The sequence below is a fragment of the Schistocerca gregaria genome, chromosome 1 (genome assembly GCF_023897955.1).
Source record: "Schistocerca gregaria isolate iqSchGreg1 chromosome 1, iqSchGreg1.2, whole genome shotgun sequence".
NCBI lineage: Eukaryota > Metazoa > Arthropoda > Insecta > Orthoptera > Acrididae > Schistocerca > Schistocerca gregaria.
The window spans coordinates 937,950,994-937,970,639 of record NC_064920.1 but is presented as its reverse complement, the minus strand read 5'-3'; positions in this window follow the sequence as shown (position 1 = coordinate 937,970,639).

Below are 19,646 nucleotides of genomic sequence, written 5' to 3'. Positions count from 1 at the left end.
TCATGGGTCCCCATCACATTCTCCATCTATTAGGAAAAAACTGAACTGTTACTGTTGTTAAGGAAAACTGATATATGTAGAGGAGTTTAAACAGTGTATTTATGATATTATTCATCTATATTTGTGTTTTTTTATGTCAGTCAAGATAAAAGCCCCCTATGCCCAAATTTAGTTCTACACTACATGCAGTAACATTTCAGTATTGGACTAAGTAATGTTCTTGAGTGTAGTTGTCATTAGTAGGAGCTAGGTGTAAAATTACTTCCTATAATTTACTGGTGTGCGCTTTATTGGTAACTGCTGCTACACACAGTTCAGAGTGCATTGTGCCAGTTTGTATCCTGTTTGATATTCAACGGAAAGTCTCAACTAAAGTAACATCAATAACCAATATTCATTTTTCTTAAACATATATTTCCGAATGAATGTGCCCAACTGAGCTGAGAACCGTTCATTTCTTTCATTCATTAATCATTTTCCTACTTTCATTAACTAGCAAGGTTAAAGTCGTTTGGTTTTTCTGTTAATTTCACCAAATTCAAAATTACAGTCCGATACGTTTGTCTTTAGACACACTCGCGGTCAATCTTCGAAATCCTCTCAGAGGACATGTTTCACGTTAGACTGATATACATTGTAGTATGACCTTAGGCTTTGACAGATTTAATGGTGTTGTTGTTTCCCGTCGATGACTGAATGCTATAACATCTAGTAGTCAGTCTTATTTCCACCAAACTGAAGTATTCCTCGCTAGCTACAGCACAGTCTCATACTATCTATTTGTGTATGTTATATGTTTAGGCAATGTTGAAGCCTTTCGTGGACATCAGAGTTGTGTAGCGGAAGGAAGCCACATAGTTAGAATGTTATTGAGGAATGTATGTTAATCAGTGGGAATGGAAAGTGGTTGAGACTGTGTTGGCGCAGATCGTTAACAATATTTAAATATATTTATTAACCTGATTCATCATCTGCGAGGGCATACAAAAGATTTCACAAGTAAAGTATTGAGCACTCAGTTCAACAAAATGATAACTTTAATATTTAACACAATAGGACGCACGATTAAATAATCTGCCCCTTTGAATTTCACGAATTTTGCAGTAAAGGGGAGCTAGAAACATTATACTAAATATAATCATAAAACAGTAAAAAGGGGAGGAAATACTCAATCCTACATCAGATTACCCAAGCCTAAAATACAGACAATCAAATCCGACACCCTATATAATATTAAAGAAATAAATTAACAAGGGGTGAAAATCAGCAATCTAATACGCAACAACAAAATAAAGTTTTCCAGCTTTAATTCACTAGACCCTATAACAGCCTCGCCATAGCTGAAAGCCGTGATCTCTTGGCAACCTTATTTGACAACCCAGTGTCGCTCGTCTGCACTACAAAACTGCGCATGTCACAACTGGCACAATTTCCTTTAATCGTCACAGCTGAAAAGACAACACAGTTAACAAGACTAGGCTCCTGGGGCCATTCTATTTCCTGTGTCCAAAACGCCGATCACTTTTCGCTCCTCCAGATTACAACGCTACCTCCCTCGCCCCAGACTACAAGTCTACCTGGCTGCCTCGCTACTTTGCTTCACGGCTTTTGAGTTGCTACTTGCAGTTGGCTGCTATCCTCAGATGTTGCCACCTGTTTTACCATCCAACTGGACGTCTTCCAACAGTTGTCTGCACCGAGGCTTTCCTCTGATGACAACAATGGCCGCTCCGTCCTGCAAACACACAGCCACTCCACTATTAACGGACAACTCCCTGGGTCAGTCACGCTGTGACGTAAACAAGCTCGGCCCGAACATGAAGATCAATCTACCCTTGTTCACAGTCTCTGACACTGACTCCGAGCTGAAGTTGGGGGATCGCTGCTTCACGTCTAACTCTTGCTTACACGCCGCTCCACGCCGCGCCGTCTCACGGTGGGGCCAAATACCAAAAAGCTGGCCAAAAGTCGTAAAATAAAGTTCAAGTTCCGCTAATTTTTAGTCGTCGGTTAGGTTGGATAAGTGTCCAAAGGTCGAATTCCTGTCGCCACATCTCTCTAGCCTCTATACATGCACTTGTAGGACAGTTGGAACGGAACCCTTCACAAGCTAGAAACATAGCGCAGTAAACAAATATTTCAGCGCTACATTCAACAGGGTGCCAAATCTCTAATAATGAATCGATTTCAATTCTTAAGGATGGAATCAACAGTCACACGTAAGTAGAAAATCACTGAGTAACATAAAATTAATACACTACTGGCCATTAAAATTGCTACACCACGAAGATGATGTGCTACAGACGCGAAATTTAACCGACCGGAAGAAGATGCTGTGATATGCAAATGATTAGCTTTCCAGAGCATTCACACAAGGTTGGCACCGGTGGCAACACCTACAACGTGCTGACATGAGGAAAGTTTCCAATCGATTTCTCATACGCAAACAGCAGTTGACCGGCGTTGCCTGGTGAAACGTTGTTGTGATGGCTCGTGTAAGGAGGAGAAATGCGTACCATCACGTTTCCGACTTCGATAAAGGTCGGATTGTAGCCTATCACGATTGCGGTTTATCGTATCGCGACTTTTCTGCTCGCGTTGGTCGACATCCAGTGACTATTAGCAGAATATTGAATAGGTGGGTTCAAGAGTGTAACACGGAACGCTGTGCTGGATCCAACGGCCTCGTATCACTAGCAGTCGAGATGACAGGCAGCCTTATCCACGTGGCTGTAACGGATCGTGCAGCCACGTCTCGATCCCTGAGTCCACAGATGGGGACGTTTGCAAGACAACATCCATTTGCACGAACAGTTCGACGACATTTGCAGCAGCATGGACTATCAGCTCGGAGACCACGGCTGCGGTTACCCTTGACGCTCATCACACACTGGAGTGTCTGTGATGGTGTACTTGACGTCGAACCTAGGTGCACGAATGGCAAAACGTCGTTTTTTCGGATGAATCCAGGTTCTGTTTACAGCATCAAGATGGTCGCATCCGCGTTTGGCGACATCGCGGTGAACGCACATTGGAAGCGTGTATTTGTCATCGCCATACTGGCGTATCACCCGGCGTGATGGTATGGGGTGCCATTGGTTACACGTCTCGCTCACCTCTTGTTCGCATTGACGGCACTTTGAACAGTGGAGGTTACATTTCAGATGTGTTACGACCCGTGGCTCTACCATTCATTCGATCCATGCGAAACCCTACATTTCAGAAGGATAATGCACGACCGCATGTTGTAGGTCTTGTACAGGCCTTTCTGGATACAGAAAATGTTCGAGTGCTGCCCTGGCCAGCACATTCTCCAGATCTCTCACCAACTGAAAACGTCTGGTCAACGGTAGCAGAGCAACTGGCTCATCACAATACGCCAGCCACCACTCTTGATGACCTATGGCATCGTGTCGAAGCTGCATGGGCAACTGTACCTGTACACGCCATCCAGGCTCTGTTTGACTCAATGCCCAGGCGTATCAAGGCCATTATTACGGCCAGAGGTGGTTGTTCTGGGTACTGATTTTTCAGGATCTATGCACCCAAATCGCGTGAAAATGTAATCACATGTCAGTTCTAGTATAACATATTTGTCCAGTGAATATCCGTTTATCATCTGCATTTCTTGATGGTGTAGCAATTCTTATGGCTAGTAGCGATAACAATAAATGAATCATTTATGTGTAAATGTACGGAAAACTACAACGGAAAATTTTAAATACGAAGAGAAAAGTTTATAAGTTCTGCAGAGTTCAATGATCTTACCGATCGCACGTTGTAGATGGAACTATTACTGGATGAAAAAAAAAATTATCCTTAGCGCATGTAGCTGCAACTGTGTCCTTGCTATGAATTCTTGCAACGTAAAATATAGTTTTCTGAATTTCGTACATCGACGGAGCGGAATATTGCTCTTTTTCTTGAATTTATCTGCGGTCTTCGTTGTATTTCGAGTTCTATGATACGTAATTCACTGTTATGAATATACTCTTATCCTTTTCGAATAATATTGTGGAATAAGTAATAATAACGACGTTAAATATACACTCCTGGAAATTGAAATAAGAACACCGTGACTTCAGTGTCCCAGGAAGGGGAAACTTTATTGACACATTCCTGGGGTCAGATACATCACATGATCACACTGACAGAACCACAGGCACATAGACACAGGCAACAGAGATTGCACAATGTCGGCACTAGTACAGTGTATATCCACCTTTCGCAGCAATGCAGGCTGCTATTCTCCCAAGGAAACGATCGCAGAGATGCTGGATGTAGTCCTGTGGAACGGCTTGCCATGCCATTTCCACCTGGCGCCTCAGTTGGACCAGCATTCGTGCTGGACGTGCAGACCGCGTGAGACGACGCTTCATCCAGTACCAAACATGCTCAATGGGGGACAGGTCCGGAGATCTTGCTGGCCAGGGTAGTTGACTTACACCTTCTAGAGCACGTTGGGTGGCACGGGATACATGCGGACGTGCATTGTCCTGTTGGAACAGCAAGTTCCCTTGCCGGTCTAGGAATGGTAGAACGATGGGTTCGATGACGGTTTGGATGTACCGAGCATTATTCAGTGTCCCCTCGACGATCACCAGAGGTTTACAGCCAGTGTAGGAGATCGCTCCCCACACCATGATGCCGGGTGTTGGCCCTGTGTGCCTCGGTCGTATGCAGTCCTGATTGTGGCGCTCACCTGCACGGCGCCAAACACGCATACGACCATCATTGGCACCAAGGCAGAAGCGACTCTCATCGCTGAAGACGACATGTCTCCATTCGTCCCTCCATTCACGCCTGTCGCGACACCACTGGAGGCGGGCTGCACGATGTTGGGGCGTGAGCGGAAGACGGCCTAACGGTGTGCGGGTCCGTAGCCCAGCTTCATGGAGACGGTTGCGAATGGTCCTCGCCTATACCCCAGGAGCAATAGTGTCCCCAATTTGCTGGGAAGTGGCGGTGCGGTCCCCTACGGCACTGCGTAGGATGCTACGGTCTTGGCGTGCATCCGTGCGTCGCTGCGGTCCGGTCCCAGGTCGACGGGCACGTGCACCTTCCGGCGACCACTGGCGACAACATCGATGAACTGTGGAGACCTCACGCCCCACGTGTTGAGCAATTCGGCGGTACGTCCAGCCGGCCTCCCGCATGCCCACTATACGTCCTCGCTCAAAGTCCGTCAACTGCACATACGGTTCACGTCCACGCTGTCGCGGCATGCTACGGTGTTAAAGACTGCGATGGAGCTCCGTATGCCACGGCAAACTGGCTGACACTGACGGCGGCGGTGCACAAATGCTGCGCAGCTAGCGCCATTCGACGGCCAACACCGCGGTTCCTGGTGTGTCCGCTGTATCGTGCGTGTGATCATTGCTTGTACAGCCCTCTCGCAGTGTCCGGAGCAAGTATGGTGGGTCTGACACACCGGTGTCAATGTGTTCTTTTTTCCATTTCCAGGAGTGTAGAATTATCCACCTATATAGATATTATATTTTCCAAAACAATGTAAGACATTTTTGTACGCTTATTATTAATATCCGACCCATTTATTTAAAGTTTGTGCGAAATGCCTCGAAAAAATTCGAGGTCGTTGCTTCCAGATGTAGTTTCGTTGTTAGTTGCGTCACGTATACCAGCAAGCACAGTAAGCTCCAGAGATTTGAAAGTTGAATCAACTAATTGTGAATCAACTTATTCTTCGGATGACAATCTATTAACTTTCAATCAACCGATTATATGTTTCATTTTATTGTATAACATATGGATACATATTGTATTTTCTCTATAAAACTGATTAATGTTAAATCCTCCATATTGTTTTCATTTCAAATTTTGACTTCTGATTCAGAATCAGTGACCTAGGAAACCCCAGAATCCTGACTTTCATCCAAATTTATAGCGTTTACGACTGTTGGCCAGCTTTTTGGGATTTGGCCCCACTGCGCGTCTTGGCGTTATTAATGACAATTTTGGTGTGCAAATGCGCCCAACTGTGGCAGAAGACAACACCAGCACTGTGACCAACAGCTAAGTTAGGTGGCAGTAATGCAAAACTTTCTATATACGCAAAGTAATCTAATGGATATAATTAGGAGGAAGGTCACAAAGTTTTTTCCTCACTGCCTAACAATCACATGAAAATCTTGTGATATCAGTCTGCTGCAATTTCAGAAGGTAAGCCATAGAAAATTGGTAGCAAAGAGTTCAAATACCGGACAGTGTCTTTAGAAGAGTAATTTCAACCACGAAGAAGATCACTTAGCTGACACAATTCTTGGGTACTGTTCGGTAGCCTGGCAACCTTAGAACGTTCGACTAATGGGTGCAGCAGAAGGTATTCTGAGCATAGCTGCACAAGTCGATAAAGGGTTATTTGTTAGTAAGAGAATGTCGCAAAAGATCTTTTTATGTCACGTATGTCTTAGTCTTATAACTGCCAGAGCATGTATTCCAAAAAGAGACAAACGAATATGAAGTTCTGCGACATACAACTTAAATCAAAACTTCGAGATTATTCTGAGCTGTGCTTCCAGCAGATCTTTACAGTATAGATCCGAAAGGCGAGAAGCTGATAAAGGTGTACTGTGTGAACCCTCTGCCAAACACCCAATGCTTGCTTGGAGAGTACCGGTGTAAATATATGCGTCCAGTACGTTACTGCAATATTTCTAATGCTGCCAAACAAATCAAATATTTGCTTTGTTACGTTGATGGCGTACATACGGATGTTTAACAATGAAATGATATAAAAGATACTAACGGAGTTTGTTACACCACAGTGAAAAATGTAAGTTAGGCCTGTTGCAGAATGCGAGGAACAAAATCGAAAAGACAAGCAAGAAACTTACGGATGTTGAAATACAGGTAGATACGATACTTTTATTTTTCCATAAACATTTTCTTCTGCAAGCCTTGTTTCTTAAGTTAGTATAAACTTTACGTGAAGTCGCTTCTGATATTAGTGCTAGTTTCATCTACTGCAGCTGCCTACAAAAGTTCTAGCGGCCAAACTTCAGCAACGCGGCTAAAAATAGTTGCGACTCTTGAGAGACGGAAACTAACAAACAGCCTGGTCTTACAGAGAAGAAAAAGGAAGACGTGAATGAGTAACGAAGCAATGTTGTAACATCCTCATGGAAGTAGAAGCTTACGGCATTTATTAATTTTTTATTCTTTTTCATTTCCGGAGTGGTCATTAGAAAGACCTTTCTTTTGAATTAATTCTACGTTATTTTCAATTAGGAACACAATGTCATTAAGTTTCATAATTTTTACGTCATACGAGTGTCAGAAATATTTCATAATCTTCAGTGGTGACTGACTGTTGTTGATGTTTGTCGAAACACAATTATTCTTCATTTTGGGGATTCATTTTGCTGTAAACGGACAAAATTAAATGTGCCTCATTCCAACAGGTTAGGAATAAGCATGAATCTGAAAATCAGTAAATTTACTTGCGCGTCATGTAAATGTACGAAAGGGTGCTGAAAGTAATGAATTTTTTTTATCTGAAAACTCTTAAAGCTTTGTAAATAAAACAAACTTTACTAACATTCAACATCTTTATACTTCCTGTCTATGTGTCTACACATTTTTCTCGGCTTAGTTACCCTGGGGACGAACACATTTCTTCCAGCGAGAGATCAGTTTACTGTCACGTTCTACGTTTGACTTTGTTGACGGAGCCACACGTCTCCTCTGCCTGCAGCGCTTCATCACCACCAAAGTGAAGACCTTGAAGTGTTCGTTAAATTCTGAAAACAGATGAAAATCGGGAGAGGCCAGGTCGAGACTGTATGGAGGATGATCGAGGACAGTGAACCCAAGGCACAGGGTTGGTGCAGATGTCGCAGCCCTCGTGTGTGCTCTGGCACTGTTACGCTGAAACACACCGTGTCCCATGCGTGGACGAACTCTTCGAATTCGTGCTGTTTGTTTACTGTTCTGTCTGTCACGCACCGACACGACTACGTTACACACCGCCATGTTACACGCTACAATTAGAGAGCCCTCTAGCGAGACGGAGTTGTAACTTGCGTCAGCGAAGCGGTGTAGCCGACCGAGTAATAAGTAAACCTAAACCGACACTCACACACACACACACACACACACACACACACACACACACACGCGCGCGCGTAGAAGGCATTACTTTTCAGCATTCACTCGCCGTTCCGAAAAATTACTTGTATTTTTAATACGCTCTTTTTATTGTTGTTTTTAAAGTTTTTTGAAATTTTTCTGATGTTTTGTTGTGGTCGATGCAGCTTTCCACACTACCTTTGCAAGCCTCTTCATCTCTGAATAACTGCCTGTTAACTTTTTCATCCCTTTGTCGTTCTCTACAATTTTTGCCCCCTCACACTTCTTTCCCTCGCCAGATTGACGATTCGTTCATGCCTCATGATGTATCCCATCAACCGGCTGTTAGTTTTGCTGAATCATAAACTTCTAAATTTCTTTTTTCCGCTTTAGATTTTTGCGCCCTCATTACCTACTCGTGTATGTAATCTCCAATGTTCTTATGCAGCATCACATTTCAAAAGCTTCAATTCTCTTTCTTTCTGAACTTCTTATTGACCACGTTTGACTTCCGTACAAGACTATGCTTCATACAAAAACTTTTGAAAATGCTTCCTGACATTAAAATTTACAGCAGATGTTAACAAATTAATCTATTTGAAAACTCAGTTTCTTGCTATCGCTAGTGTGCGCTTTATATTCTTCCTAGTTTGGCAGTTGTCACTTATTTTGCTGTCCAAATAGCAAAACTTATTTACTGCTTTTAGTGTCTCATTTTCTTATCTAATTCCTTCAGCATCATCTAATTTAATTCAACTACATTCCATTACCCTTGTGTTTACTTTAGTTGATCTCACAATCTGTTTTCAGCACACTATCCATTCCGATCACTTGCTCTTCCAAGTCCCTCCTGTTTCTGACAGAAGTTCATTGATATCAGTAACTTCAATTCTCTTTTTAAATTTATCTTTGGTTTCCTTTACTGACTGCTCATTTTACAGACTGTATTACTTTGAGAATAGGCAACAGGATGTCTTTCTCCCCCTTGTCAAACACTGTTTCCTTCTCATGTCCTTCGACTCTTATAACTGCAGTAGGCGTTCTTTACATCTTGAGTTTCCCGTATTTTATCCTTTCTGCTCTCAGAATTTCAAAGAATACAATAGCTGGAACACATTCTTTGGAATTCTGAAGGTAGTTTTTCTGGGTTTACTAGGTAATTTCAAATGCTACATAAATAATTTGAAAAATGCGCTTCTATGAAGAATTTTACGGGAAGATGTTCAAGAACATTCCTAGAAAATAACGAAAGTACTTACAAGAAACGAAACTGAGAGCATACAATTTTTGGGAAATTTCTCAAAATAGAACCAGACTGATGGACGGGGCTACAAACATTATGTCAACTTCTACGAAATGCATAATATCTGGAAATTGTGTGTTAACGAGATCATGTTTATGCCATTAATTCTTTTTTCCATTAGTCCATTAGTTACAGATCTCTTCATACAGTAAACATTCGTGATAATGATTGAGATAAATGCTTGTTTCTAACTTCTCGAAACAAGGTCCACGTATTTGATTTCGTTAATTTACAGTAAATCGAATTTTGAAATAGAAGTTCACACACAGAAACACTGTGTTCCAGCAAAGAAGACTACATAGTTCTCCGAAATCTGCACAGAAAGAAACAATTATTAAACGGGTTGGTTGCATGTTTCTAGCAAGAATAAAGTATCACTTATTTATATTAAATTTTTATATCTACAATGAGATCCGTTTCAGAGAGTGATGGAGGTACTAGAGTCCAAAATCTATCGTTCTATTACTGATCCAGTCAATGTTTTCTTCTGTTCCTCGAATTGATCCTCGTTTTAATATTACTGCTGTCGATGAACTACGTATCGTTTGACGTATGTGTTTCCCTGAGGTAAGAAGCTTGTGTCGATTATCAATAAATATGTATTTCATGCTACTTTGTATGTGACTACAACTGTACTTCATGCTGATGGCTTTGTGCCTTAGTATCAGAGGAAAATAAAACAGAAACCAGATCAATGGAATCGCATCTGGCGACTTTACAAGAAGAATAAATGTATTCAAAATGGAAAATAGTTGCTTTAGTGACAACACAATGAAAGGATCAATAATCACTATAAGTTCTTCATGAGTCTATGGTCAGAGGTTAATAAAGCTAATAGTATCCACTTCAATTGTAGGATGAAATAATTCTTTACTGTGAATTTTATGAGAGCGTAAGCTGTGAAGTTGTCGCCAGGATAGCGTTCAACTAAAGAACACGTATGTGGTGGGCAGCTCTATGGTTAGAAGGACAGCCGAGTGGAAAGTTTGTCGGTTTTAATCGCGTGCCGGCGGTGCAGCGGGGATGTGGACTTGCTCCTGGGGCTTATTACCTCACAGCTCTCCGCCCCTAAAGAACAAGCGGTCGCTTTTTCCGCTCTGCGAGACTTCAAAGGTTAATTGAAATGGCTTTGTTTGTTCTCGGGCAATATGAGGAGTCGCAGAGAAGAGGTTGTATATTACACCTGCGACTGACGACACTACTTCAATATGTCCGCCCCAGGCGTGTTGTCTTAGTCGGCGCATCTGCGAGATTGTCCATTTGCTCTCGCTGCAAGCAGAACGCGCCACTCTCCTGAGATGCAGTCTCGAGAGATTTACACTGGAGCGCAACTTTCCTGGTTAGTGAACTCTCAGTGCTATTTCAGCATTAAATGAGGAAGTAAAAATATGCATCAAAGAACCACAGACTCCTAGTTAACTCCTTAGATTGTCAGTAGCAACATACTTGTAATAATTTCTGAAAAAAGGAATGCAGCTACCAATCTGAAGAATAAAGAATGTCGAACCAAAATACCTTCAGCCGTTCAAATTTCCATGAGTTTCAGCGCTACATTACGCCGTATGCAGGCCCCCTGGCCAGAATCCCATCTCTGGTCCAGTTTAACACTGTTTCTCTAACAGTTGGCAAGTGATGATCGGAGGGATCACTGTGTCAAGGACAAATCCGCGGATACCGGTCGTTGAATGCTGTCCCATATTTTGACTCCACCAGAGACTGGATTGTACCTGAACGTCGGTCTGGGGGCATGGAGATGGCGTAATGTAGCGCTGAAACTGGTTGCTGAAATAAAGTACAACTTGAAATTTAGACGGCTGAAGATGTTTTGATTCGGCATTCTATACTGAACAGCCGAGATCCCACAACCATCTGTATGAAGACTGACTTACAGAGACAATCTGAAAAATGGTTTGAACAATAGACTGTGGTTATTCTTTCCTATGAACTCTCAATTAGACCGATAGACTGTTGGACTGGCATTATTTTAGTACATGTTGCTTCGTTACAGGTGGGAATTTCACTGTAGGCTGCCATAACTTTTAACATTCTTAGATGTCTGTACCACAGATATTGTCATTTCACTGTAGCTAGATGAGTCTACTAATAGAAAACCTACAAAGAGCGGCGTAACGTAGTGTGCGCCGACTGGCAACTTTTCATTCTAACCAACGTGAATGTCGTATGCACACTACTGCACTCTGACATCTTACAAACAATAACACATATAGCCCTCACTAATAGATAAGAACGAACCGCAAATTACCGATTACTTCATTCAAGACTGCGCCTTAGCTTTATTCTCTTATTTATTGTTAAGCCTAGGTTTTGTCCGAAGTGATAGATTCCAATCGCAAATCATCAATTATACAATCGAAGGCTATTTTCTGTTTTCATGAGGTGCACAGGTTTATTTTTGTACATTAAAATCAATGTTAACCTCATTATTGAATAAAAAAGTATTCGGCTCTTAAGCTGTATTATCTGAGGACTCAAAAGACAATCTGCTGATGTTATGAGCAGAACTCCATGTCTGCGTTAGACACATCACAACACCTGTCATATGGTGAACTTAAGATGTCTTGCATATAGCAACCTAAAGTTAAATGATACGGAAACATATCATACATGAGGGAAGAGATTGATACTGTTCAAGTATTCTGGTGAGCATTCTTTATTCTTAACGTTAATGTTTAATGAAGTTGTCCCGCCTAGATCGAACCACACTGGGAGAAAGACCCAGTCTTTCAACTCTGGGTGGGATGGCTATGATAAAGCTTCGATTTAGGAGTCATGATGAAAAAGACCGCTTCAGCTGTATGATAAATATTTATTTATGATCCAAATAGTTTCATGGCGTTAGAGTCACATCTTCAGGGATACATATTTATTTCATAACGTAGTTCACGCGATAACCAGTAGATGAAGCAACATTCTCTGTCCAATTTTGATAAAAATGTTCAACCGTCAAGAGGTCAGTTGGATCATTAATGTTTATCACACTTCTGAAGCCGCCTTCTAAGCTGTGGATGCCCACAATACAAAATGTTTTGCTTACGTTTAGGGCATGATATCAAAGGTGCTGCAAAATTTCAGTTACAAGGAGTTATAACCATTAAGGTTTGTAGCTCTGAAGATATGGTATAAATTTTAAAGCGAATAATATTTATTAAATCAAATTGCAAGAAAATGAAACAAACATTTTTCCTTACTCTACATTGCTTTATGGTCAGTTAAATGTAAAGAAAAATTTATGTTTAATAATTTGCAAGACACTACCAAAAATGTGTTTGTTGCCTTAGGGCCTACAAGGTAAATTTCATTTGACAGGAGGAATGCTGGTTTTGAACAGTTATCCAATATTTACAAGCCATATACAGAGAAATTTTACCTATCCTTGCATTTATTTTGCTGTGTGACTTTGCCTCTTATGTGTTGTATGGCTTTCAGTGTCGTCATTTTGTTAATAAGAGGATGGACAGTTAACACTAAGATTAGCAGTCATCCCGTACATAGTGTATACGTCGTCATCCCATAGATTTTATAATGAAAGTAACGTAGGAGAATATGTTTTTAAATTCTGTTGTTTGAAGATCATTTGGACGACACAAGAAGGCTGTGTACAAATATGTGCATTCATCCTGCTACAGCAGGTTCATTAGATATTAGTAAGCAAACCTCAAAAATTAACGGTGAATTTAATGTAAAAGATGCATTTCAAGTGCCGTATGTAATATTTTGTAGTACTATGAGGTATCTAAATGTATAGCATACTGTACATATTTGAAGTCAAAGCTACTTATGCCGCAGATATTCGCATCGTATATACAGAGTGTTTCAAGATCATACCAATAAACTACGAAGAAAGATAGTTCACACACAGAGAATCATTTTTTCTTAAGAAATATTTCTACTTTGGGTCGTCGTTCACAAAATTTTTACTTGTTGCTCTGCTACTAAGACTTCACTGCACCTTATCAGATGACGATGCTCACTTGTGGGCCTAGCGCAGATTACGTATAATTTGTAGCTTAATGGCATGATTATGTTTTACAGCGAGTCGCGGGACACACTACCCACGTTGAATGCTTCCGAGAAACAGTCTCAGTATGTTGGCTGTGGGAGGTACGGTGTGAGAACACCAGATTTTGAGGATGCAGCAGCAGCGAGGTTTCCTTTTTAATGAACCTTGAGCCACCGCACCCACGTCATGACACACGTTTCTTTCAGTGCTCAAGCAACCTTCAAATTAACCAGGAGCTAGGACACTTGTTTCGAACCTACTTTGGAAATGTATTTTGCAACACACACGCACGCCCCCTCGCCTTCTGCATATATACACACAATCAGATTTAATTTAGGCATGTCAATTATTTGAACACATCTGAAATTTCCAAATCTGGGTATTCGACGATCTACATGTTGTTACTGTTGGATTTCCTATCAAAAGCATTGTATAGGGTGCAGTCATTTCTTCAATTAAGTACTCTCTCCTCTAAAACGTCTACCATCTTTCCCACATAGCCCATAGTAATGACACATGCACGAAGAGATGCGTCCCTAAGGAACCCTATTGTAACACGAGCATTGCAATAAATGTAGCATTATGAGTATTTTTGCATTTGATTTCGCAGCTGACACACCAAGCCCCAACAACAGGACGGACTTCCTCTCAGCGTCCTGCACAATTACAATAAAAATCTTTTTTTTTTTATTGAAATTTCCGTCATCTGACTATATTTTTTAATATTCATCTATTTCACACTATCGCGATTTCAGCTTTATAGCCATATTAAAGAGGAAAGTTGAGACATATCTTCACGTCATTTAGACATTTTCTTGTCTTTCACCTCTTAGTAATGGCAATAAAACTGAAATCATGATAATGTGAAACAAATAAAAATTGTTGTGATCCAGAGAGCTGAGGTCATGTTATAAGCAGGAGGCCTTGCGCAGAGTGTGGGTGATAGGTCTAGTTTATGCCTGGAGGTTTCAGTGACACAGTAGTATCTGCTATAACATTTATTTGCTGTGTCGAATGTAGCGATTTATGAAGTGTCTACACACTTTTTCAGTTAGATTACATAATGAAGAGACAGAGATTCCGAAATCAGATACTGGATTTATGACCTACTCAGGAGCAGATACAGACTCAGATCACAACGTAATAGTGATGAGTAGGCTGAAGTTTAAGAGATTAGTCTGGAATAATCAACTCGGAAAGAAGTGGGAGACGGAAGTTATAGGGACTGACGAAATACGCTTGAAGTTCTCTAAGGATATAGATACAGTAATAAGGAATAGCTCAGTAGGTAGTACAATTGAAGAGGAATGGACATCTCTAAAAAAAGGCAGTCGCAGAAGTTCGAAAGAAAAAGACAGATACAAAGAAGGTGACTGCGAAAAAACATGGGTAACGGAAGAAAAAAAAATGGTTCAAATGGCTGTGAGCACTATGGGACTTATCTTCTGAGGTCATCTGTCCCCTATAACTTGGAACTACTTCAACCTAACTAACCTAAGGACATCACACACATCCATGCCCGAGGCAGGATTCGAACCTGCTACCATAGCGGTCGCGCGGTTCCAGACTGTAGCGCCTAGAACCTCTCGGCCACTCCGGCCGGAGTAACGTAGCTTCAGCTGATCGATGAAAGAAGGAAGTACAAAAATATTCAGGGAAAGTAAGAAATGCAGAAGTACAAGTCGTTGAGGAATGAAATAATAGGAAGTGCAAGGAAGCTAAGACGAAATAGCTGCATGAAAAATGTGAAGAAATCGGAAAAGAAATGATCGTCGGAAGGACTGACTCAGCATATAGAAAAGTTAAAACAAGATTCGGTGAAACTAAATCAACGGTGGTAACATTAAGAGTGCAGTGGGAATTCCACTGTTAAATGTAGATGCGGGTAGGTGGAAAGAGTACATTGAAGGCCTCTATGAGGGGGAAGATTTGTCTGATGTGATAGACAAAGGAGGGGCAGGGGATAGGGGACCGAGTATTAGAATTTAAGGGAGCTTTGGAGGATTTAAGAACAAATAAGACAGAAGGGATTGATAACAGTCCATCATAATTCCTAAAATAGTTAGGGGAAATGGCAACAAAACGACTGTTCCCGTTGGTGTGTAGAATGTATGATTTTGGCGACATTCCAGCTGACTTTCGGAAAAAAAATGAAATGTTGCCAAGTGCTATACCACCTGCTGCACTCCCCTCATGAGTTCAACTCGATTTCTAAACTGAAGGAAACACTCCATGGCATTCGCTTCAGAACTGCTCCAAATTCTTCGGGCAATAGACCGCGCCGCTGGAACTGTCAACACAACTGACTCTGGTAAGAGTATCCTACGACTTCCACATCGCTGGCAACGGGTTATCCACAATGCTGGTGATTGCTTTGAAGGTCAGTAAAATTTTGAAACACCTATCTATTTTGTAAGGGCTATAAATAAATAGTTGCCACAATTAAAGTTCCAACCTTCGTATAAATATTTGTTTAAACGTGAGTATAGTGCGTATCTTTAGCAGATGACCTAGGTATGTGCTTGTGCTGTGGGTAGTATTGCTCATTGTGTTGTTGCAGGCAGGTATGCAATGACAGAGTTGTTGCAGAGTCAACCCCCCTTTGGAACCCTAGTGGCCCCCAGTTCACGACATTCTGCAGAGAGATTTCAAACATAATGCAGAATAATAGCTCACAATTCAGTGATCAGAACTTGTATGGCACCTAGTCTCTTTCCATTGAGGGAAGTTCAAAACGACTTTGGAACGTGGTTTCCTACACCTCAGTCAAGAAATTAATACTACTTAGAAGTACGATGCTAATTAGAATAAAACCTGCCATACACAAACCTGCACAGATAAATTAATCCAGCATTATACACGCATCTGTTTACACAATGAGAAAGAGCCAGCCAAAAACCCTCTCTTCGAGCGTAATTTACAACAACCTGCCTGGCACGGTAAGCAGAGGGCTAATAGGACACAGAACTACTTTGTGATGCTGTGTACTTGAGGTCCACCCGTACATACTCGACCTGGCGACCTACCTGCCATAGCCTGGGATACCGTTGGCGTGACGCTGTGCTCCCAAATGTGAAACTTGATTGAGTTCTGCATGACTAAAATGAGACTCTATAAGCGGTAGGTACACTATTAAATGAACAACAGACTAATCAGATAAAATCACGTATATTGTTGAGGCCCTTTGTCCTCCATTTAGTGTTATGTACATGCGTTGCAACATTTATGCACAGATGACAATAGCATCGACCAGAACTCAAGGAGCTTGTGAGATATAAACTAATTCCAACTGAAAAGCCAATTACGCTCTATCGAATTAGCTATTAGTCCATACCGAAACAGTCCCTATGCTGCTCTCCCACACCGAACTCAGACACGAATTGCCAAGATAATTTTGGATCTGCTGACAGTTAGTCACACGATTTGTCCAAGACACAAAATATGTTAATCCCACAATCGTGACCAGATGGTTATCAGCGAAAATATGTTGCAGTACTGAGACGTGCACAAGTAGGTAATCTACTTCGTTCAACTTACCATCTGGTTGAGTGATGACTTATGACGCGCCATAAGCTTTGTTCATTTAAACCTATATACAACTCAGTCAGATATTATCATCTTCACTATAAACTTTGATGCACCAATTAAAGGCGCTGTAATCTGATTGTGTGTATTCAGACTTAGTCTACATCAAATGAATAAAATCAAAGCTTATGATCCAAGTAAGGTCGGCTGCCATCTGGCATAGGCCATACCTCAGTCAAGCTCCGACGTGTTCTCCTCCACACAATAGTCTGTCACCCATACATGTAACTTTTTGGCCTTCTACGACGTCAGGTAACCCACTTTACTAATAATTTTCATATCAAAATTGTAATGTCCTACATCGATTCTTTCAGTGGAATATCTACCGGCGCTATCTGGAATAATGCTTCTTACCTTAGTCTTATAAAATTTGTTCCTCGGGTGAACCGTTTTTCGTTTCCTGGTCGTCTGTACGTTGTACTCTTTCACCTGCTCTTTGCCGAGAGTCGGCCTTCACATTCATATGCTGGTTTCCAGAAAGCTTCCGACACCGCGATATAAACGCACCCATGATGACTTGGCGTCTGTGGCCTCTCTGTTGCCTCACCTTACGACTATTAATCTCTAGTAGTCTAGTTAATTCGGCCATTCCTGACACATGTGGGTGCCGGATTAGCGGAAGTGCCAGATTATTGAACGTCAGGAACATATTTTATTCATTTATTTTGTTTTTTATTCATGTTGGAAACAAAGGGGATATTCTGTACTGCACTTTATTAAACCGAAGGATACAATTTTAAAACATAGAGGATATACTTTATTTAGTCCAAAAATAAATTAATTTTCAAAGAAAACTTAGTCCTTGAGGGTATACTGTACATAATTATACAGTCGTATGAATCACTATGAAACATGTCCCTAATTTTAACTCTCGCAATGATGATACGCGACGGTGGCACGCTTTATCACGCAACCGCTTTACAAGCATTACATCGGTATTGCATGTATCTGTTCGCTGCATAATGTACTCCTGGAAGACCTCGGCAGCTTCAGCACCAGCAATGTGATAAATCTTCATGCTCTCTCCTCCTGTATCCTCATCTTTATCACTTTCATCATTACTTTCTTCATCTGTTCAATTTTGGTCCGTACCACAGATTTCCTCAGTAACATCCTCATCATCAGCTTTGTTCTCCTCCTGGAAGGAGATATCGGCGTCATTCACTACCGGATCCAACTCGGCACCAATGGATGGCCACAATTTTCTCCAGCTCTTTATTAAGGTAGCGCTCACCACTTTATTCCAAGCTCGGCTGCTTGGAAAACAACATCACGTATGTTAAGTGCTTTCCGTGCCTTCAGAATAGTCTCGATAGAGTCGTTTTCACTTTCTTTCAGCAAGGAGACGAGAAACGAATGCAATTGATTCCAAAATTCTCTGGTCCATGGGCTGAATTAGGGCTGTCACATTGAGTGGGAGAAAGAGTACACGTATATCTTCGGACTTTAGAGAAACATCTGAAGGATGACTGGGAGCACTGTCAGTTATACGGATAGCTTTCAGTGGAAGCTTTTTTTCTTTAGCTCTTTTCTCACTACTGGTACAAACGTTTAATGGAACCTCCAAGAGGATATTTGTCTGTCCATCAACGCTGAGCGCAATACTGCACTGGTAGAGTCAGTGTGTTGCAAACAACGTGGATGTTGGGATGTTCCAGTCACCATCTACATCTACATCTACATCCATACTCCACATGCCACCTGACGGTGTGTGGTGGGGGTACCTTGAGTACCTCTATCGGTTCTCCCTTCTATTCCAGTTTCGTATTGTTCGCGGATCGAAAGATTGTCGGTATGCCTCTGTGTGGGCTCTAATCTCTCTGATTTTATCCTCATGGTCTCTTCGCGATATATACATAGGAGGGAGATGTATACTGCTTGACTTCTCGGTGAAGGTATGTTCTCGAAACTTCATCAAAAGCCCGCACCGAGCTACTGAGTATCGCTCTTGCAGAGTCTTCCACTGGAGTTTATCTATTATCCCCCTAACGCTTCTGCGATTACTAAATGATCCTGTAACGAAGCGCGCTGCTCTCCGTTGGATCTTCTCTATCTGTTCTACCAACCCTATCTGGTGCGGATCCCACACCGGTGAGCAGTATTCAAGCAGTGGGTGAACAGGTGTACTGTAACCTACTTCCTTTGTTTTCGGACTGTATTTCCTTAGGATTCTTCCAATGAATCTCAGTCTGGCATCTGCTTTACCGACCATTTAATGGTCATTCCATTTTAAATCACCTCTAATGCCTTCTCCCACATAATTTATGGAGGCAACTGTTTCCAGTTGCTGAACTGCTATATTGTAGCTAAATGATGAAGGATCTTTCTTTTTATGTAATCGCAGCACATTACACTTGTATGTATTGAGATTCAATTGCCATTCCCTGCACTATGCGTAATTCATTGCAGATCCTCCTGCATTTCAGTACAATTTTCCATTGTTACAACCAATCGATACACTACAGCATCATCCGCAAAAAGCCTAAGTGAACTTCCGATGTTATCCACAAGGTCATTTATATACAGGGTGTTACAAAAAGGTACGGTCAAACTTTCAGGAAACATTCCTCACAGACAAAGGAAGAAAATATGTTATGTGAACATGTGTCTGGAAACGCTTAATTTCCATGTTAGAGTTCATTTTATTAA